Below are 23,668 nucleotides of genomic sequence, written 5' to 3' on the forward strand. Positions count from 1 at the left end.
TAAAGACCTACAGACCCATCACTCCTGCCACCAGAGACCTACAGACCCATCACTCCTGCCACCAGAGACCTAGAGACCCATCACCCCTGCCACCAGAGACCTAGAAATCCACAACTCATGCCACTAAAGACCTACAGACCCATCACTCCTGCCACCAGAGACCTACAGACCCATCACTCCTGCCACCAGAGACCTAAAGACCCATCACTCCTGCCGCCAGAGACCTAGAGACCCACAACTCCTGACAACCAACACCTAGAGACCCATTATCCCTGCCATCAAAGACCTAGAGACCATCACGCCTGCCACCAGAGACCTACACACCCATCACTCCTGCCACCAGAGACCTAGAGACCCATCACCCCTGCCACCAGAGACCTAGAAATCCACAACTCCTGCCACTAGAGACCTAGAGACCCATCACTCCTGTCACCAAAGACCTAAAGACCCATCACTCCTGCCGCCAGAGACCTAGAGACCCATAACTCCTGCCACCACAAACCTAAAGACCCACAACTCCTGCTGCCAGAGACCTAGAGACCCATCACTTCTGCCATCAGAGACCAATCACTACTTCCACCAAAGACCAGACCTACCACTCTCAGTGTCATAAGACGATCTCCCATCACTACAACTAGAGACTCCTTACGACTGACACCAGAGATTCATCGCTCCTGCTGCCATGTTTTTCTAATCCTGGACAATCCCTTTAAGAAAAAGACCCTACTAGCTGTAAGTGATTATCTCCATAAACTATCACTCCGCATCCTTCTCCACACTCTATATGTCGGTGGTTTCCTAGAACCTGGGACCACACGTCAGCCGTCATCTCCATCTGGAGACCTTCCCAGTTCCGGGAATGACTTTTTCCCTCAATCCTCCATATTTCTCAGTATTACTGACGAGCGGCCTCGGCTTTAAAGGGATTAACTGGAAACCGGATCTAAGTGAGACGTTTTCTGTCTGACCACAAGCAGACGCCGCCGACCGATAAGGGGCGCTGACTTCCTGCCACGTCGTGGTCTAGGAAACATGGCGGCTCCACCAGGACGTCACCGAGCAATGAGGTTATCAGAGGAATTCATCACTATCCACTTTCCAGCTCTGAGAGTGACCGCGGACGTCCCACCGACGGGGCAAAATTCCTAGAAAGGAGGCACGAGAACTGGCGCAAAATCTCGCTCCCGCCCCGATTCTTTCATTGTTGTCCGGGCAAGAAAATCTCACCGAAACTACAGAAGAATTGTCACGGTTTTGTGCTGCGGCTTTCGACTGCGCAGGAAAAATATGTAAAAAAAGTGTTCACCTGTTAAAAAACCATCAGAATAGTGCACGAAAAATCTCTCCCGAGGAGCAGGTTCACGAGACGCCATCACGCCACTTTGTTTTTCACAGTTTTCCTGACTTCACAGTAAAATTCTGCGCTGTTTTACCACAATTTTTGAAGTGTGACAAAATGATGCAAATTTGGCAAATCGTCAAAAAACACAAAGATGCCGAAGTGTCTCCTAATAATAATAATAATAATAATAATCTTTATTTATATAGCGCCAACATATTCCGCAGCGCTTTACAGTTGAACAGTTTCAAACACAACAGTCATAAGTAACAACGTTAACAATACAATAATTAAAGCGAAATAAGACGACCCTGCTCGTGGAGCTTACAATCTACAATGAGGTGGGGGGGATACAAAGCACAGGTTTGTATTTACAATGATGTATTTACAATGACGGTCCAGCCATCTTCAGGGGGTGGGGGTTAGATGGAGATAGTGAATGGGCTACACACACACAAACATGACTTTGATTACTGAATGTGATAGGCCGCTCTGAACAAATGTGTTTTGAGCGAGCGCCTAAAACTATGCAAATTGTGGATGGTCCTAATATTTTGGGGTAGAGCATTCCAGAGGATTGGCGCAGCACGGGAGAAGTCTTGGAGTCGGGAGTGGGAGGTACGGATTAGGGCAGAGGTTAGTCGAAAGTCATTTGCAGAGCGCAGCGGTCGGTTAGGCCGATAGACAGAAATGAGGGAGGAGATGTAAGGGGGTGCCGCACTGTGGAGAGCTTTGTGGGTGAGAACAAGTACTTTGAATTGTACCCTGTAATGAATTGGCAGCCAGTGTAACGACTGGCGAAGAGCGGACGCGTCTGAGAAACGATTAGCCAGATGGACAACCCTGGCTGCTGCATTAAGGATAGACTGGAGAGGGGAGAGTCGAGTGAGAGGGAGGCCAATTAATAGAGCATTACAGTAGTCTAGGCGGGAGTGGATCAGGGCGACAGTGAGAGTTTTTGTTGTTTCCATGGTGAGAAAAGGGCGGATTCTAGAGATGTTCTTTAGGTGTAAGCGGCATGAGCGGGCAAGAGATTGTATATGGGAGGTGAAGGAGAGATCGGAGTCGAACATAACACCCAGACAGCGCACCTGCTGTCGGGGTGTTATTATGGTGCCACCCACAGAGAGGGAAATGTCAGATTTAGGGAGGTTAGTAGATGGCGGGAGCAGAAGAAGTTCAGTTTTGGAGAGGTTGAGTTTCAGATAGAGAGCAGACATGATGTTGGAGACTGCAGACAGACAGTCAGTCTCCTAATGCGATTTCTGCGGCGTTTTTTTTTTAAAATGACGGCAAAAACCTAATGGGAGGAAATGACTAAGAATTCTGCATCACTTTCCGTTGCGTTCACACGTTACGACTGCAGTGCAGAATTAAGTAAAAAAAAGAGGGGAACGGTGGGGTGCAAAGCGCGGAGATCACCATACAAAGCACGGGGATCACCGTACAAAGCACGGGGATAACCATACAAAGCGCAGGGATCACCATACAAAGCGCAGGGATCACCATACAAAGCGTGGGTATCACCATACAAAGCGCGGGGATCACCATACAAAGTGCGGGGATCACCATACAATGCACGGGGATCACCATACAATGCACGGGGATCACCATACAATGCACAGGGATCACCATACAAAGCGCGGGGATCACCATACAAAGCGTGGTTATCACCATACAAAGCGTGGGGATCACCATACAATGCACGGGGATCACCATACAATGCACGGGGATCACCATACAATGCACAGGGATCACCATACAAAGCGCGGGGATCACCATACAAAGCGTGGTTATCACCATACAAAGCGTGGGGATCACCATACAAAGCGTGGGGATCACCATACAAAGTGCGGGGATCACCATACAAAGCGCAGGTATCACCATACAAAGCGCGGGATCACTATACAAAGCGCGGGGATCACCATACAAAGCGCGGGGATCATCATACAAAGCGCGGGGATCACCATACAAAGTGCGGGGATCACCATACAAAGCATGGGGATCACCATAGAAAGCGCGGGAATCACCATACAAAGCGCGGGTATCACCATACAAAGCGCGGGGATCACCATCCAAAGCGCGGGGATCACCATACAAAGCGCGGGGATCATCATACAAAGCGCGGGGATCACCATACAAAGTGCGGGGATCACCATACAAAGCGCGGGGATCACCATACAAAGTGCGGGGATCACCATACAAAGCGTGGTTATCACCATACAAAGAGCGGGGATCACCATACAAAGCGCGGGGATCATCATACAAAGCGCGGGGATCACCATACAAAGTGCGGGGATCACCATACAAAGCGCGGGGATCACCATACAAAGCGCGGGGATCACCATACAAAGTGCGGGGATCACCATACAAAGCGCGGGGATCACCATACAAAGCGCGGGGATCACCATACAAAGCCCGCACTGCAAAACACAATAGAGATAACTTTATTAATTTATGAAATATCAAAGGAACGCTAACAAACAAATCAATAAGTTGTAAAACAGATGATCCCACTGGAGCAACGTTTCCATACGCCACCGAAGTGGCCAGATAGAGTCGGCCCCAAATGATGCCGGTGTAACGATGCACCCCCCAGGATCAGAGGGAACCAAGCAGACAAGTAGCAGCGGCCACAGGTGGGTGATACATCAATATACCGCGTGGACAAAGGCCAAATACAACCCACACAGGAAGGTTCCTGTAAAAGCAATGAACGTTATGCTGCAAGTGAGCAAAGCGGAGGAGGCAACGGCGCAGGATGTGCCCAACGTGTGTCGCCAGATAAATCGGCTTCTTCAGGGGCAGTAACTGCAGTGTGGTGCACAGTGACATAAACACCTTGCAAATAGCGAGGTGGCCGGAGAACAGCTGTGGGAATGGTTCACTTTATTCAGCCCCAGTGATATAACCCAGCTACAATCTCCAAGACTGCTGGGACAATGACTGCGCATGCGCAAATGTGCACATGTGTGAGGAGGTGGCAGGTCCCCTCAGTTGCGCCCTCTCTTCCTCCCGTGTGACCTCCGTGCAGCTTATGAAAATACGTTATGTATGCCATGTACTCCGACTGTATTATGCTGTGTACCACCATATGTCTGCGTTGTTTATATCTTGTGCATTACTGTAATGACATGAGTACTGTTTCTGTATTATGATATGTACTAGAGTTAGGGAAAGGAACTAGTTAAAATGTGGGCTGGGCCAGCAGCAGAGAAAGAAGAGGAAGCTGCTGCTCCCAGTGGGTGTTCAGAAGCCAGGCGCGCTAGCACTGGGCAAAAGGGCTTTGCCAGACTCCCGGATGGGAGAGATCTGCTGCCCTGGACCAAAAGAAGGACTCAAGGATTTAAAAGGACTGAAAGATGACGACATGGGCTCCAGGACTCCGGAAGGGCCCCTGCTGAAAGGGTTTTAAGCTCCCAGATCCCAACGAGTGGACTTCTGTGAACTTCGGATATTGCGGCTGTTGTGGGTACGGCCGTAGCAAGTGTCAGGGAGAGATCAGGAAGCCATTGTTGAAATTGTCTTTTTTTGGTCTATCTTTCATCATCGTTCATTAAAGGGAATCTGTCACTCATTTTTTTAAATATCACATAATGATATCATTCAATTGTGTGTTACCTAAGTATTCTAGTTGTACTTTTGATCCCCCCTGTCCCCGCACCTTTGATGCATAAATACCTTTTTTATCACTCTTCCGATGTATGGAAATTGCTGTGGTCCGGTCCGATGGGCGTGGCTTATTCTCCCCACACCTTGGCTTGCTGGATGCAATTTCATCTGTAAATATCACAGATGCCGTTGTTTATTCGCGCCTGCGCATTGATAAGGCCGCTTGCGCAGTATGCTTTGCCCAACTGTGGGCAAAGCATATAATCACTACTGCGCATGCGCCGGTATTTTTCCCTGCTGCTCAGGCTTTCCTCAGGTATCCGGCGTCCAGGAAGATATGAAGACTTCCGGGTAATAGACGCAGGGAAAATTACTGGCGCATGCGCAGTGGTGATTATATGCTTTGCCCACAGTTGGGCAGAGCATACTGCGCAAGCTTGAGCAGCCTTATCAATGCGCAGGCGCGAATACACAACAGCATCTGTGGTACTCACAGATGAAATTGCGTCCAGCAAGCCAAGGTGGGGGGGTAGAATAAGCCACGCCCATCGGTCCGGACTGCGGCGATTTCCATACATCGGAAGAGTGATAAAAAAGGTATGCATCAAAGATGAGGGGACAGGGGGGGGGTCAAAAGTACAACTAGAATACTTAGGTAACACACAATTGAATGATATCTTTATATGATATCTCAAAAAATGGGTGACAGATTCCCTTTAAAAGTTATTTTCCCTGTTGGAAAATAGCTGCATTCTTGAACTCTCATTGCCTGGACTACGGTGACCAGAGGAAGAGAAGGTAATCCGTGGCAGAAAAGCTGTGTCAGTCCTGTATTGCATGTGCAAGGGGCCGGGGGGTCTTCAGACTGTGTTTTGTGGGTCGTTCTTGTTGCACATGCGCAGAGAATGTAATGAACCCTCCAGAGAGAGGAGGCATAGAAACATGGCCGCTGAAACAAAGTGTGCGCGCATGCGCAACAGGTGTGTTGAAAATAGAGGAGGCATACGAATATGGCTGCTGGAACCAAGTGTGCGCATGCGCAACAGGCATATTGAAGTCTCCAGTGAGGATGTCATAAGACCAGGAGTGGCGGTGCCAGAGCGGGAGTGATGCGTTAGCGCTCCATAGTGACAGTAACTATGAACGCAAAGTAAAGAGGGGCTGGTAAAAAAGGGGGTAGTGATAAGATATCAGCGCCATCCCAGTGTTCAGAAAATCAAAGCACAAAGCGCCCCATTACTAACCGTCATAAATACAATATCAAGGGGGGTGAGAAGGAATAGAAACTCCACGGAGTGGAGGCAGCTACGTGTCAGTGCTATATACAGATCGTATAGGGAACAAAGCCCATATATACCGAACAGGGGAACGGGAGACAAAGCGGCATCAACGTCACTACAAGACACGGATTCATCAGAGGGACAAAGAGTACGAGGACTCGGGTGTATGGACTGGAGGAAGAGCACGGGTCCGGCAGAGAGAAACCAGCTCATCTGTCTGTGTGTGATAGAGAAAAAGCAGAAAACAACAGAAAATATGGAGAAGGAGAAACGTCGGAGCCACAGGAGAAACGGCGAAGCAACGGGAGAAACGACAGAGCCACAGGCGAAACGGCGGAGCCCCAGGAGAGACGGCGGAGCCCCAGGAGAAACGGCGGAGCCCCAGGAGAAACGGCAGAGCCACAGGAGAAACGGCGGAGCCCCAGGAGAAACGGCGGAGCCACAGGAGAAACGGTGGAGCCACAGGAGAAACGGCAGAGGCACAGGCGAAACCGCAGAGCCACAGTAGAAACGGCGGAGCCCTGGGAGAAAGGGAGGAGCCACAGGAGAAACGGCGGAGCCCCGGGAGAAACGGCGGAGCCACAGGAGAAACGGCGGAGCCACAGGAGAAATGGCGAAGCCCTGGGAGAAACAGCAGAGCCACAGGAGAAATGGCGGAGCCACAGGAGAATCGGCGGAGCTGCAGGAGAAACGGCGGAGCCACAGGTGAAACAGCGGAGCCCCAGGAGAAACGGCGGAGCTACAGGAGAAACGGCGGAGCCACAGGAGAAACGGCAGAGCCCCAGGAGAAACAGCGGAGTCACAGGAGAAATGGCGGAGGCACAGGAGAAACGGCGGAGGCACAGGAGAAGCGGGGGAGCCACGGACGAAGCGGCGGAGCCACTGGAGAAACGATGGAGCCACAGGAGTAACGGCGGAGCCACAGGAGAAACGGCGGAGCCACAGGAGAAACGGCGGAGCCACAGGAGAGACGGCGGAGCCACAGGAGTAATGGCGGAGCCACAGGAAAAATGGCAGAGCCCCAGGAGAAACGGCGGAGCCACAGGAGAAATGGCGGAGCCACAGGAGAAACGGCGGAGTCACAGGAGAAACGACAGAGCCACAGGAGAAACGACGGAGCCCCAGGAGAAATGGCAGAGCCCCAGGAGAAACGGCGGAGCCACAGGAGAAACGGCGGAGCCACAGGAGAAACGGCGGAGCCACAGGAGAAACAGCGGAGCAACAGGAGAAACGACGGAGCCACAGGAGAAACGGCGGAGCCACAGTAGAAACGGCAGAGCCACAGGAGAAACAACGGAGCCACACGAGAAACGGCGGAGCCTCAGGAGAAATGGCGGAGGCACAGGAGAAAAGGCGGAGGCACAGGAGAAGCGGGGGAGCCACGGACGAAACGGCGGAGCCACAGGAGAAACGATGGAGCCACAGGAGTAACGGCGGAGCCACAGGAGAAATGGCAGAGCCACAGGAGAAACGGTGGAGAAATGGCGGAGCCACAGGAGAAACGGCGGAGCCACAGGAGAAATGGCAGAGCCACAGGAGAAACGTCGGAGCCACAGGAGAAACGACGGAGCCACATGAGTAACGGCGGAGCCACAGGAGAAACGATGGAGCCACAGGAGAAACGGCGGAGCCACAGGAGTAACGGCGGAGCCACAGGAGAAATGGCGGAGCCTCAGGAGAAACGGCGGAGCCACAGGAGTAATGGCGGAGCCACAGGAAAAATGGCAGAGCCCCAGGAGAAACGGCGGAGCCCCAGGAGAAATGGCGGAGCCACAGGAGAAACGGCGGAGCCACAGGAGAAACGGCGGAGCCACAGGAGAAACGACGGAGCCCCAGGAGAAATGGCAGAGCCCCAGAAGAAACGGCGGAGCCACAGGAGAAATGGCGGAGCCACAGGAGAAACGACGGAGCCACATGAGTAACGGCGGAGCCACAGGAGAAACGATGGAGCCACAGGAGAAACGGCGGAGCCACAGGAGAAACGGCGGAGCCACAGGAGTAACGGCGGAGCCACAGGAGAAATGGCGGAGCAACAGGAGAGACGGCGGAGCCACAGGAGAGACGGCGGAGCCACAGGAGTAATGGCGGAGCCACAGGAGTAATGGCGGAGCCACAGGAAAAATGGCAGAGCCCCAGGAGAAACGGCGGAGCCACAGGAGTAACGGCGGAGCCACAGGAGAAATGGCGGAGTCACAGGAGAAACAGCGGAGCAACAGGAGAAATGACGGAGCCACAGTAGAAACGGCGGAGCCACAGTAGAAACGGCAGAGCCACAGGAGAAACAACGGAGCCACACGAGAAATGGCGGAGCCACAGGAGAAATGGCGGAGGCACAGGAGAATCGGCGGAGGCACAGGAGAAGCGGGGGAGCCACGGACGAAACGGCGGAGCCACAGGAGAAACGATGGAGCCACAGGAGTAACGGCGGAGCCACAGGAGAAATGGCGGAGCCACAGGAGAAACGGTGGAGAAATGGCGGAGCCACAGGAGAAACGGCGGAGCCACAGGAGAAATGGCAGAGCCACAGGAGAAACGTCGGAGCCACAGGAGAAACGACGGAGCCACATGAGTAACGGCGAAGCCACAGGAGAAACGATGGAGCCACAGGAGAAACGGCGGAGCCACAGGAGAAACGGCGGAGCCACAGGAGTAACGGCGGAGCCACAGGAGAAATGGCGGAGCCTCAGGAGAAACGGCGGAGCCACAGGAGAGACGGCAGAGCCACAGGAGAAACAACGGAGCCACACGAGAAACGGCGGAGCCACAGGAGAAATGGCGGAGGCACAGGAGAATCGGCGGAGGCACAGGAGAAGCGGGGGAGCCACGGACGAAACGGCGGAGCCACAGGAGAAAAGATGGAGCCACAGGAGTAACGGCGGAGCCACAGGAGAAATGGCGGAGCCACAGGAGAAACGGTGGAGAAATGGCGGAGCCACAGGAGAAACGGCGGAGCCACAGGAGAAATGGCAGAGCCACAGGAGAAACGTCGGAGCCACAGGAGAAACGACGGAGCCACATGAGTAACGGCGGAGCCACAGGAGAAACGATGGAGCCACAGGAGAAACGGCGGAGCCACAGGAGAAATGGCGGAGCCTCAGGAGAAACGGCGGAGCCACAGGAGAGACGGCGGAGCCACAGGAGTAATGGCGGAGCCACAGGAAAAATGGCAGAGCCCCAGGAGAAACGGCGGAGCCACAGGAGAAATGGCGGAGCCACAGGAGAAACGACGGAGCCACAGGAGAAACGACGGAGCCCCAGGAGAAATGGCAGAGCCCCAGGAGAAACGGCGGAGCCACAGGATAAACAGCGGAGCCACAGGAGACACGGCGGAGCCACAGTAGAAACGGCAGAGCCACAGGAGAAACAACTGAGCCACATGAGAAACGGCGGAGCCACAGGAGAAACGGTGGAGCCACAGGAGAAACGGCGGAGCCACAGGAGTAACGGCGGAGCCACAGGAGTAACGGCGGAGCCACAGGAGAAACGGCAGAGTCACAGGAGTAACGGCGGAGCCACAGGAGTAACGGTGGAGCCACAGGAGTAACGGCGGAGCCACAGGAGAAACGGCAGAGTCACAGGAGTAACGGCAGAGCCACAGGAGAAACGGCGGAGCCACAGGAGAAAAGGAGGAGCCACAGGAGAAAAGGCGGAGCCACAGGAGTAATGGTTGAGCCACAGGAGTAATGGCGGAACCACAGGAGAAACGACGGAGCCACAGGAGAAACGACGGAGCCCCAGGAGAAATGGCAGAGCCCCAGGAGAAACGGCGGAGCCACAGGAGAAATGGCGGAGCCACAGGAGAAACGGCGGAGCCACAGGAGAAACGACAGAGCCACAGGAGAAACGCCGGAGCTACAGGAGAAACAGCGGAGCTACAGGAGAATCGGCAGAGCCACAGGAGAAACGGCGGAGCCACAGGAGAAATGGTGGAGCCACAGGAGTAACGGCGGAGCCACAGGAGAAACGGCGGAGCCACAGGTGTAACGGCAGAGCCACAGGAGTAACGGCAGAGCCACAGGAGTAACGGCGGAGCCACAGGAGAAACGGCGGAGCCACAGGAGTAACGGCAGAGCCACAGGAGTAACGGCGGAGCCACAGGAGAAACGGCGGAGCCACAGGAGAGACGGCGGAGCCACAGGAGAAACGGCGGAGCCACAGGAGAAACGGCGGAGCCACGGGAGAAACGGCGGAGCCCCGGGAGAAACGGCGGAGCCACGGGAGAAACGGCGGAGCCACAGGAGAAACGGCGGAGCTACAGGAGAAACAGCGGAGCCACAGGTGAAACGGCGGAGCCACAGGAGAAATGGCGGAGCCACAGGAGAAACGGCGGAGCCACAGGAGAAACGGCCAGACATGCATTACAAAAGCTGCAGGTGGCCAGAGCCTGCCGATGTTTACTGTGGGAATTACAAAGGTGGGGGGAGGGCGGACAAAAGGAGAATATCGTGTCCCCTCTGCCCAGAGGCGCAGCTACAGGCAGATACATTAGGGACATGCATCTCACATAGAACCTATTATACATACATAAAACTGCACAACATATTCTGGGTGCTGAGTGGTTCTGTAACACGTAACACGGCTTCCCTTTTCAGCGACGCGATCGGCATACACAGTCTGATCCTCAACGGATCGGTTTGTGGATGACCGAAGTTTATGGGGTTGGTACAAGTTCCGTTTGTCGACTTTGTCCATCGGCGTTACCATTTTGTTTGCCGGGTCTGTTGTGGATGGTGAAGTCCAGAGATTGTAGGGCTAAATTCCACCGCAGCAATCTGGCGTTGTCTCCGGAGACCCGATTAAGCCAGATTAGGGGATTATGGTCCGTTAGGAGGGAAAACTGTCGTCCATACAAATATGGTTGCAACTTCTTGAGTGCCCATACTACCGCCAGGCACTCCTTCTCCATGGCCGCATAGCTTACTTCACGGGGCAGGAGTTTCCGACTCAGGTAAGCCACCGGGTGTTCTTGGCCGTCTGGCCTGACTTGGCTCAGTACTGCCCCCAATCCAAACATAGAAGCGTCTGTGTGAACAAGGAAACGATTAGTTGGATCGGGTGCGGCCAATACAGGGTTATTGGTGAGGGCGTCCTTTAGTTGGCGGAAGGCTTCCTCACACTCTGAGGTCCAGGTTACCTGGCGGGGTTGGTTCTTACGGGTCAAATCAGTGAGGGGCTTGGCTACACTGCTGTAATTGGGAACGAATTTCCTGTAATACCCCGCTGTCCCTAGAAACGCCATGACCTGGGTTTTAGTGCGTGGAATGGGCCATTTGGCTATGGCCTCAATCTTGGCTGGTTATGGTCGCTGTTTCCCACTTCCCACCCAATGCCCTAAATACTGAACCTCTGCTTTGCCCACGTGACACTTGTTTGGGTTCAGGGTGATTCCGGCCTGGTGGATCCTGTCCAATACTGTTTCTAGGTGATTTAGATGCTCTTCCCATGTCGCACTGTAGATGGCGATGTCGTCCAGGTAGGCACAAGCATAGTCCTGGAGACCATCCAGAAGCCGGTCAGCCAGCCTTTGGAAGGTCGCCGGGGCATTCTTCATCCCGAATGGCATAACTCGAAACTGGAATAAGCCGAACGGGGTGACAAATGCCGACTTGGGAATAGCGTCAGGACTAAGGGGAATCTGCCAGTAGCCTTTGCATAGATCGATGGTCGTCAAACACTTTGCCCCCGCCAGCCGGTCTAACAACTCATCCACACGCGGCATGGGATATGCATCCGTCACTGTTTTCTCATTGAGCTTACGATAGTCTACACAAAACCGTGTAGTCCCATCCTTCTTGGGCACTAACACTACGGGGGATGCCCAGGGACTATCTGACTCTTCAATGACCCCTAAACGCAGCATCTCTTGTATCTCTTGTCGCATCCCCTCTCGTACAGACTCAGGGACGCGGAAGGGGTTTTGTCGCAAGGGGGTCTGATCCTGGGTCTCAACCTTGTGTTGTGCCAGGCCCGGTCTCTCTGAAAACATCCTCTGTCGCTGCCTCAACAACGCCTCCGCCTGCTGTTTCTCCCGGGGGCCTCGGTCTTCACCCAAGTGTACCTGGTCCCATGTTTTAGACTGAGTCCTTTACCCTAAGACATCCGGCAAGGGAAGTCCGGCTAAATCCTCTGCTTCAGGTGCTCAGATGGCCACTACCTCTTCAGGGCGCTCCCGGTAGGGCTTCAGCATATTCACGTGGAACATGCGGATAACCCTGGGGTCGTCACAATCGGCGACATTATAGGTTGTGTCGGCTATTTTCCCCACTACCTGGTAGGGCCCCTGCCATGCAGCTTGGAACTTATTCTGCTTAGTGGGCTCTAACACCAGGACCTGCTGTCCTATTTCCAAAGTGCGCTCTCTGGCCCTCTGATCGTACCATACGCGCTGGCGCCGCTGGGTCGCCTGTATGTTCTCTCGTGCAGCCTGAGTCAGCTCCTGTAGGCGGTCCCGGAATTCCAGCACATAGGGTACAATAGGTACCCCTTCTATGAGGCCCTCCCCTTCCCAGTGTTCCAGCACTAAGTCTAGGGGTCCCCTTATCCGTCTCCCGTATACCAGCTCGAACGGGGAGAACCCCGTGGATTGTTGGGGCACCTCCCGATAGGCAAACAGGAGGTGTGGCAAGAATTTCTTCCAGTCCCTGTAGGTCCTGGTAAAAGTCCCAATGAGCTGTTTTAATGTCCCGTTAAAGCGTTCACACAACCCATTGGTTTGCGGGTGGTACGGGGCGCTTCTAATGGACTTTACGCCGCACAGCTTCCACAGTTGGTTGGTCACCTCTGCGGTAAACTGGGTACCCTGGTCCGAGATAATCTCCCGGGGAAATCCAACCCGTGAGAAAACCTGGAGCAGGGCGGCCGCCACTGTCTCTGCCAGTATGTTAGGTAACGCAACCGCCTCTGGATACCGTGTGGCATAATCTACCACTGTCAATATATACTTTTTCCCTGACGGACTGGGTTTGGCTAACGGCCCTATCTGATCGACCGCTACTCGGCTAAATGGTTCCTCCACAATGGGGAGGGGGCGTAATTTGGCCTTGCATCGATCCCACCTCTTGCCAATGTGCTGACAACTGTCACAGGTCTGGCAGTACTGACGAACATCATAGGTTACCCCCGGCCAAAAGAAGTTTTGTGTCAGATGATGCCTGGTGCGACTGACGCCGAAGTGCCCGGCCAAGGGTATGTCATGAGAGATGCGCAGTAGCTCCTGCCTATACTTCTTGGGAACTACCAGCTGTTGTTTTATAGTGGGGCTCGTCCCTGTGTGGTGCTGCTCTGTGATCCGGTAGAGGAGTCCCTGCTTCCATACAAACTGTTCCCCTTCCAGTACTCCTCTCCCCTCCTGTGCCTTCCCACGATATCCCTCTAATGAAGGATCCTCAAGTAACTCCCTCTTAAATTCATCTGGGGTGGCCCAAGAAATGTGTCTGGCTATGAGAATACGTGTAGGGCTGGGATGTCTTACCTGGGCCTCCTCTGAGTGTGATTCCGCCTCCGCAGCTCGAGCTTGTCTCCGGGTGGTCACAGGATAGGTCTCAGCCAGAGGGGCCACCGACAATGCAGACAACATGGGCCCCAAGTCATTTCACAGCAAGACGTCTGCAGGCAAATCCTCCATCAAGCCGACCTCAACAAGGCCATCCCCGACTCCCCAGTTCAGGTGAATCCTGGCAGTGGGCAGTCAATGTATAGCTCCCCCTGCTACACGGACTGCCACTGTCCGGTCCGTCTTCTCTTGGTCCCGGACGAGATGAGGATTCAAAAGGGTCAAAGTTGCCCCGGAATCTCTTAGTCCCTGCATACGTTTCCCTTTAACCCACACGACCTGTCGATGCTGTTGTCGATTATCTGCCCGGGCTGCCTGCATGGGGTCTACTTCATGCAGCACTTTCTCTATCTCTTCCACCCCTTGGTTAGTCGTAGCCCCCAATGCCGGGTCAGCTTCGCCTTGGTAGCAGTGTACAGCAGCCCGGCTGAAGGTAGCTGTTCCCGCCTTTGGCCACTGGGTATGCTGAGTCCGGTTGGGACATTGTCTTTGCAGGTGGCCCAGCTGACGGCAGGTGTGGCATCGCGCCCCAGGGGGACTGTGGTAGGCCGGGTTTCTAGCTGGTCTCCCTACAATCTTCGGTGGTTTGGGGCCCTCCAGGTCCATGGGCAGGCCCCTAGTAACCATCTTTGATCCGGACAACTGAGGCCTCCTGACATCATAATGTTCATCGGCCAGACGAGCTGCTTCCTCAAGAGTCGTTGGCCGCCTGTCCCGAAGCCATTCCTGTGTCTCGGGGTTTAGTCCATTAAAGAATCGTTCTGACAGGAAGAGCTGGAGGACGTCCTCCTTAGTGGTTGCTTGGCTCCCTTGTACCCACTGTAGCAGTGACCGCCGTAATTTGCAGGCCCATTCAGCGTGGGTATCGGTTACGCGTTTTATAAGTCTGCGGAAATTTTGGCGGTAGACCTCTGGTGTCAGCGCATACCGGGCCAAGATCACTTCTTTGATCCGCTCATAGTCCATACAGTCCTCACCAGGTACTGTGCGATAGGCGTCCGCTGCCCGGCCTGTCAGCTTGCTGGCCAGAATCAGGACTCGTTCCTCCGGCTTCACTTGATGAAGGGCACACTGCCGCTCAAAGTCCTGCAGAAAGCCATCAATACCAAAAATTGTGGAAACCACAATAGAAAAATGCGACCATAGATCCATAGTAATAAAATTTCATCTCCTTATTAAATTATGAACAAGACAGGACAAAAAATGGGGAACTGTGCAAAGGACAATCAAAAAAGTGCAATAGTATAAATGCTCATACAAGCAGGACCTACCCCAGTCAGCCTGAACCATCATATACCGAGATAAATGCATATATTTCCTGTATTAAAACTCCATATAAGGAGCATTATATATCTTACATAAAGAGGGAAACAATGCCCATAATCTATCATACAGGATAAATCTATACATTATCCCCAAAGGAGGTAACTAAAGGGGTTAACAAGATAAATAATGCTACCCTCGGGCCATATAAAACACATCTTACATATATAGAAAGATGGAAGATGGTGTAGCAAACAATACCAGTGCTACACCGGCAGGCAAATCACCCGCCCTAAAAAGTAAAGACCCAAAACTGTTACCTTAATGAGGCTCCAGGATGACCGGGAGGACCGCTCGTTTCCCCGACGCGCGTTTCGGAGCAATAAGCTCCTTCCTCAGGGGGCATAAATATCGGCCCCAAATGCATCTTATTTAAATGCGCCTGCTGGAAATGCCGCAGCACGCGCCGTCCATCCCTCCCCCCTGCGGACACACCCCCCACCGGTGACGAGGCCGGAAACACGTGGGCCCACGTGATCCGGCACCCGACGTCGGCAGGATACGTCACACAAGGGGAGGAGAATGCGCGCATGCGCAGTATAATTGAAGCTCCGGCGGCCATATTGCAAAAGGGCCGATAGATGGATTTAAACCACAACAATACTTCAATGCAAAACCATATGAACAAAGAAAAAACGAACAAAGAAAAACAATATAACGTTATAAAATTATTATATATAAGGTCATACAACATACTGAGATCCAATCCTCGGTTATTTTTGGCAACCATTAATATGAACCATGAATATTAGAGAAAGAGGAGGACGGAGGGGGGAGGAAGAAAAAGGAGAAAGGAGGGAGGAGGGGAAAAGGGGGGAAATGGGACAAGGGAAAAGGGGGGAGAAAAAGGAGGGGCATGAGACAGTATACCAAACTATAAAAAAGTTATACCTGTCTAAATATTCCTTATTATTAAATATACTGTTACATCCAAAACAGGATTATCTATATTATATAGTATATCCCATATAACCCCACAAATACTTAAGAACCACAGTATTAAAGCCAAATGATCTCATATATATAATAATCATATTCCCAGATTCAATACCCAGACAAAAAAGCCCAACACTAACCCCCAATTGGCACAAAATGTCCCATATAGATGTATTACACTGCAAAATATCAAAATATAATATCTGCATACAAGTATGGGTAAAGCGGAACAGCAAAAGGCCATATAAAAAGTCCATTTTAATAGTTCCCAATCAAATGTCTCAATAGATGTGCCAAAATTCACATCACTACGATCATGAAAAAAGCTGTATACCACGACGTCCATGGTAAAGAAATCTGGATCTTCTCTATATGGTTCCATCAAAATTACCGGGCAGCCAAAATTCTGTTCTTCTTCACCGAGAAAAATATTTAGAGATATCCCCAGACCATCACCTTCAAACGACCTTAATAATAAATCAATAAAAACTGATGTTAAAACCAAATAAAATAAAAACAACAACTACTGCACCATTGTATGACCCCTCCCAGTCCCAAAACGAAGAACTGTCATCACAGGAAAGGGGCATAGGATAAACTTTCATTTAATCCCCTAGGATGCACCGTATTAAGCGTCCAGATCCAACGCGATTCTTTTTGAGCTAGTCGTTGGGAAATATCCCCCCCTCGAATACCCATATCCACTATATCTATGCCCTTAAATTTGAGGCCACTACTATCACAATTATGATACAGTTTAAAATGTTTTGGTAACGTTTTTAGTAGTTGCACCTCTTCCTCATTAGCTGCGGCCTGTATGCCCAGCACATGCTCCCTAACCCTAACTTTCAGCTGCCTAGTGGTAAGCCCTATATAGATCAGGGAGCATGGGCATGTGGCATAATAAACGACATTCCGGGACAAACAATTGATTTTTTTCTTAATTTTAAATTGTTTCTGTCCTGAGGAATCCGTAAATGTATCATCTGTAGTCATGTTGACACATGCCACACAATGTCCACACGCCGCACTACCGCCTTTCTTATCACGAATAAAATTGTCCAGAAAAGTTCTGGGAGGGTCTCCGACATAGTGGCTACGTACAAGATGATCACGTAGGTTCCTTGCTCTCCTAAAAGTGATTTGTGGTTTCTCCGGAATAATCTTACCCAAAATGGGATCAGTTTGCAGGATATTCCAAAATTTGTTTAAAATACCCCGCACCTGACCAGACCGGGCATTAAAATTCGTGATAAACCTAACTGTATCAGGTTTCATAGACTCATCCTTCTTTTTGTACAAGAGGGCATCCCTATTGTTATGTTTGGCTCGTATGTAGGCCCTTTTTATTGACCGATTGCTATATCCCCTTTCTGCAAAACGGCCCCTCATGTCCTTAGCCTGAATTTCAAATTCTTCCTCTGTAGAACATAAACGTCTAAGACGCAAGAATTGACCTATCGGTACAGCGCGTACCATGTGTCTCGGATGTGAGGAGGATGCGTGTAGGAGCATATTTGTGGCCGTAGGTTTCCTGAAGATCGTAGTTTTTATAATTCCTTCCTGACCCTTACTAATTTGGACATCCAAAAATTCAATCCTTTCCCTGTCATAATTGGCAGTAAGATGGACATTCAGACAATTGTCATTTAGTTCCAAAATGAATCCATCCAATTGATTCATATCCCCCTGCCAGAACAATAAAATGTCGTCTATGTAGCGCGTCCAAAGCGTCCAGGTGCGGGGTATTTTAAACAAATTTTGGAATATCCTGCAAACTGATCCCATTTTGGGTAAGATTATTCCGGAGAAACCACAAATCACTTTTAGGAGAGCAAGGAACCTACGTGATCATCTTGTACGTAGCCACTATGTCGGAGACCCTCCCAGAACTTTTCTGGACAATTTTATTTGTGATAAGAAAGGCGGTAGTGCGGCGTGTGGACATTGTGTGGCATGTGTCAACATGACTACAGATGATACATTTACGGATTCCTCAGGACAGAAACAATTTAAAATTAAGAAAAAAATCAATTGTTTGTCCCGGAATGTCGTTTATTATGCCACATGCCCATGCTCCCTGATCTACATAGGGCTTACCACTAGGCAGCTGAAAGTTAGGGTTAGGGAGCATGTGCTGGGCATACAGGCCGCAGCTAATGAGGAAGAGGGGCAACTACTAAAAACGTTACCAAAACATTTTAAACTGTATCATAATTGTGATAGTAGTGGCCTCACATTTAAGGGCATAGATATAGTGGATATGGGTATTCGAGGGGGGGATATTTCCCAACGACTAGCTCAAAAAGAATCGCGTTGGATCTGGACGCTTAATACGGTGCATCCTAGGGGATTAAATGAAAGTTTATCCTATGCCCCTTTCCTGTGATGACAGTTCTTCGTTTTGGGACTGGGAGGGGTCATACAATGGTGCAGTAGTTGTTGTTTTTATTTTATTTGGTTTTAACATCAGTTTTTATTGATTTATTATTAGGGTCGTTTGAAGGTGATGGTCTGGGGATATCTCTAAATATTTTTCTCGGTGAAGAAGAACAGAATCTTGGCTGCCCGGTAATTTTGATGGAACCATATAGAGAAGATCCAGATTTCTTTACCATGGACGTCGTGGAATACAGCTTTTTTCATGATCGTAGTGATGTGAATTTTGGCACATCTATTGAGACATTTGATTGGGAACTATTAAAATGGACTTTTTATATGGCCTTTTGCTGTTCCGCTTTACCCATACTTGTATGCAGATATTATATTTTGATATTTTGCAGTGTAATACATCTATATGGGACATTTTGTGCCAATTGGGGGTTAGTGTTGGGCTTTTTTGTCTGGGTATTGAATCTGGGAATATGATTATTATATATATGAGATCATTTGGCTTTAATACTGTGGTTCTTAAGTATTTGTGGGGTTATATGGGATATACTATATAATATAGATAATCCTGTTTTGGATGTAACAGTATATTTAATAATAAGGAATATTTAGACAGGTATAACTTTTTTATAGTTTGGTATACTGTCTCATGCCCCTCCTTTTTCTCCCCCCTTTTCCCTTGTCCCATTCCCCCCCATTCCCCCCTTTTCCCTTGTCCCATTCCCCCCTTTTCCCCTCCTCCCTCCTTTTTCCTTTTTCTTCCTCCCCCCTCTGTCCTCCTCTTTCTCTAATATTCATGGTTCATATTAATGGTTGCCAAAAATAACCGAGGATTGGATCTCAGTATGTTGTATGACCTTATATATAATAATTTTATAACGTTATATTGTTTTTCTTTGTTCGTTTTTTCTTTGTTCATATGGTTTTGCATTGAAGTATTGTTGTGGTTTAAATCCATCAATCGGCCCTTTTGCAATATGGCCGCCGGAGCTTCAATTATACTGCGCATGCGCGCATTCTCCTCCCCTTGTGTGACGTATCCTGCCGACGTCGGGTGCCGGATCACGTGGGCCCACGTGTTTCCGGCCTCGTCACCGGTGGGGGGTGTGTCCGCAGGGGGGAGGGATGGACGGCGCGTGCTGCGGCATTTCCGGCAGGCGCATTTAAATAAGATGCATTTGGGGCCGATATTTATGCCCCCTGAGGAAGGAGCTTATTGCTCCGAAACGCGCGTCGGGGAAACGAGCGGTCCTCCCGGTCATCCTGGAGCCTCATTAAGGTAACAGTTTTGGGTCTTTACTTTTTAGGGCGGGTGATTTGCCTGCCGGTGTAGCACTGGTATTGTTTGCTACACCATCTTCCGTCTTTCTATATATGTAAGATGTGTTTTATATGGCCCGAGGGTAGCATTATTTATCTTGTTAACCCCTTTAGTTACCTCCTTTGGGGATAATGTATAGATTTATCCTGTATGATAGATTATGGGCATTGTTTCCCTCTTTATGTAAGATATATAATGCTCCTTATATGGAGTTTTAATACAGGAAATATATGCATTTATCTCGGTATATGATGGTTCAGGCTGACTGGGGTAGGTCCTGCTTGTATGAGCATTTATACTATTGCACTTTTTTGATTGTCCTTTGCACAGTTCCCCATTTTTTGTCCTGTCTTGTTCATAATTTAATAAAGAGATGAAATTTTATTACTATGGATCTATGGTCGCATTTTTCTATTGTGGTTTCCACAATTTTTGGTGTACATATCAGCGATTGATTCTAGTTTGTCCAAACAGAGTGACACCTATAAGGAGTGATATACAGTGGGGAAAAAAAGTATTTAGTCAGTCAGCAATAGTGCAAGTTCCACCACTTAAAAAGATGAGAGGCGTCTGTAATTTACATCATAGGTAGACCTCAACTATGGGAGACAAACTGAGAAAAAAAAATCCAGAAAATCACATTGTCTGTTTTTTTTTCATTTTATTTGCATATTATGGTGGAAAATAAGTATTTGGTCAGAAACAAAATTTCATCTCAATACTTTGTGATATATCCTTTGTTGGCAATGACAGAGGTCAAACGTTTTCTGTAAGTCTTCACAAGGTTGCCACACACTGTTGTTGGTCTGTTGGCCCATTCCTCCATGCAGATCTCCTCTAGAGCAGTGATGTTTTTGGCTTTTCGCTTGGCAACACGGACTTTCAACTCCCTCCAAAGGTTTTCTATAGGGTTGAGATCTGGAGACTGGCTAGGCCACTCCAGGACCTTGAAATGCTTCTTACGAAGCCACTCCTTCGTTGCCCTGGCGGTGTGCTTTGGATCATTGTCATGTTGAAAGACCCAGCCACGTTTCATCATCAATGCCCTTGCTGATGGAAGGAGGTTTGCACTCAAAATCTCACGATACATGACCCCATTCATTCTTTCATGTACCCGGATCAGTCGTCCTGGCCCCTTTGCAGAGAAACAGCCCCAAAGCATGATGTTTCCACCACCATGCTTTACAGTAGGTATGGTGTTTGATGGATGCAACTCAGTATTCTTTTTCCTCCAAACACGACAAGTTGTGTTTCTACCAAACAGTTCCAGTTTGGTTTCATCAGACCATAGGACATTCTCCCAAAACTCCTCTGGATCATCCAAATGCTCTCTAGCAAACTTCAGACGGGCCCGGACATGTACAGGCTTAAGCAGTGGGACACGTCTGGCACTGCAGGATCTGAGTCCATGGTGGCGTAGTGTGTTACTTATGGTAGGCCTTGTTACATTGGTCCCAGCTCTCTGCAGTTCATTCACTAGGTCCCCCCGCGTGGTTCTGGGATTTTTGCTCACCATTCTTGTGATCATTCTGACCCCACGTGGTGGGATTTTGCGTGGAACACCAGATCGAGGGAGATTATCAGTGGTCTTGTATGTCTTCCATTTTCTAATTATTGCTCCCACAGTTGATTTCTTCACTCCAAGCTGGTTGGCTATTGCAGATTCAGTCTTCCCAGCCTGGTGCAGGGCTACAATTTTGTTTCTGGTGTCCTTTGACAGCTCTTTGGTCTTCACCATAGTGGAGTTTGGAGTCAGACTGTTTGAGGGTGTGCACAGGTGTCTTTTTATACTGATAACAAGTTTAAACAGGTGCCATTACTACAGGTAATGAGTGGAGGAAAGAGGAGACTCTTAAAGAAGAAGTTACAGGTCTGTGAGAGCCAGAAATCTTGATTGCTTGTTTCTGACCAAATACTTATTTTCCACCATAATATGCAAATAAAATGAAAAAAAAACAGACAATGTGATTTTCTGGATTTTTTTTTCTCAGTTTGTCTCCCATAGTTGAGGTCTACCTATGATGTAAATTACAGACGCCTCTCATCTTTTTAAGTGGTGGAACTTGCACTATTGCTGACTGACTAAATACTTTTTTTCCCCACTGTATAATATATTTAGGATGCGGCTCTGTACCGTTGCTATTATAGAAAGCCATCAATGTCTTCCTCTGCCTCCCCCAACTGTCGGAAGGCATTGTACTGGATCTTTTTGTGGCTTACTGTTGAAGGTACCTGGGCAGAGGTCAGAGCTCCCCCTGCTCGCTGACTCTCCTCTCTGCCATCTCCATCTTGGCTAGCTCTATCCTGGTCCGCTCGGCCATCTTTTCCTTCAGATCAGTACGCACATCAGCCATCACCTCTCGTATGAACTCTACCACAGGGTTTGGGCCACAGAACGCCAGTCTGTTCTTTACCTCTGTTACGGTTGTGCTATGGAGAGGTAAGGAGACTAGTACAACCCGGAGTGGACCCTCTGGGTCACGGCTCCAGAGCCCCTGCGGGCGAGCTGGCCAGGTGGAACCACCCCCTATACAGGGAGTGTTAGGGGCAGGCCCGCAAGGGATGAAACCGTGACAGCTGGAGCCAAAGGGACGGACTGGGTAGGCACCAGGGGGGCAGAGGCAGAGAATCCGAGATGCAACAACAGAGAGAGGTAACAGAGACTGCGGAACTAAGAGACAGGGAGTCCCCGGGCCAGGCGGAGACTGGAGGCTGCAAGAGAGGGAGTTATATGATAACATATAAGACACGGAGCTCAGGAAGAACAAACCAAGACTCTAATAAGCAAGAGACACACAGAGAGCCTACCCAAGATGGGAGCAGGGAGAGATACAAGAGCCGGAAAGACAGGGACACAGGGAGAGCAATGGGGGAGGACACAGAGGCTGCTAGCGGTAGAACCGGCAGAGAATACACAGGGCGCATGCGCGCAGGACCGACGTCTAGGAGGCCGGATGTCGGGAGCGCGGGCGCGCCGTGGAGTGGGAGCACGGCGGGAGGTGCGCCTGGGGCTGCGCAAGTAAGTGACGGCGCCGGTAGGGGGCGTGACAACCTCCCTCTGGAATTCGGTCTCCTCCACGTTCACATTGGGGGGCGCTGCACTGTCGTGTTCCATGATGGCTGCTATCAAATCCGCTTTTGTTTTGTTGCTGGCGATCAACCCTCGGGCTTCCACCAGATCTTTTAATGTAGTCCTCTTTAACTTCTGGTAGTTGTTTTCTATTCATTCCTTTCCTCCCGTAGAAGGGGTATCAAATCCCGCTGTCTGCCAACAGTGTAACGGGGTCTACCAAGCTGGGGTACCTCTTTCAGTACCACCCCGTGTTTTCGGAGGTCTGCTCTGCTTTAGCTGGAGTCTGAATGAAGGACGCTGGCTGGAATTCCTTGGTTACATGGGCGCATACAAAAGATCACTGCTTCTACATTTATTTCCAGTCTGACAACACTTTACTCATAGGACACAGAATATATCACACAGATACAGAGGGCCGGCCAATAGAAAGCAGCAGGTCAAACATGCATTACAAAAGCCGCAGGTGGCCGGAGCCTGCGTATGTTTACTGTGGGAATTACAAAGGTGGGGGGAGGGCGGACAAAAGGAGAATATCGTGTCCCCTCTGGCCAGGGGCACAGCCTGTGAACTGATGCATTAGGGACATGCATCTCACATAGAACCTATTATACATACATATAACTGCACAACATATTCTGGGTGCTGAGTGGTTCTGTAACATGTAACACCCAGGAGAAACGGCGGAGCCATAGAGTTCACAGAACCGAGTGAGCGGAGCCAGAATTATACTGGGGGTTTAAGATTGAAAATTGTGCAAAAAACCTAAGAAGCTGCACCTGCCTCTTGTATCTGGCGCCTGAATGACGTCCTGAGAGCAGCGTTCACACTGAGGGAATCTCAC

This window comes from Dendrobates tinctorius, unplaced genomic scaffold (genome assembly GCF_039654945.1).
Source record: "Dendrobates tinctorius isolate UK_male_01 unplaced genomic scaffold, ASM3965494v1 ptg000152l, whole genome shotgun sequence".
NCBI classification, from domain to species: domain Eukaryota; kingdom Metazoa; phylum Chordata; class Amphibia; order Anura; family Dendrobatidae; genus Dendrobates; species Dendrobates tinctorius.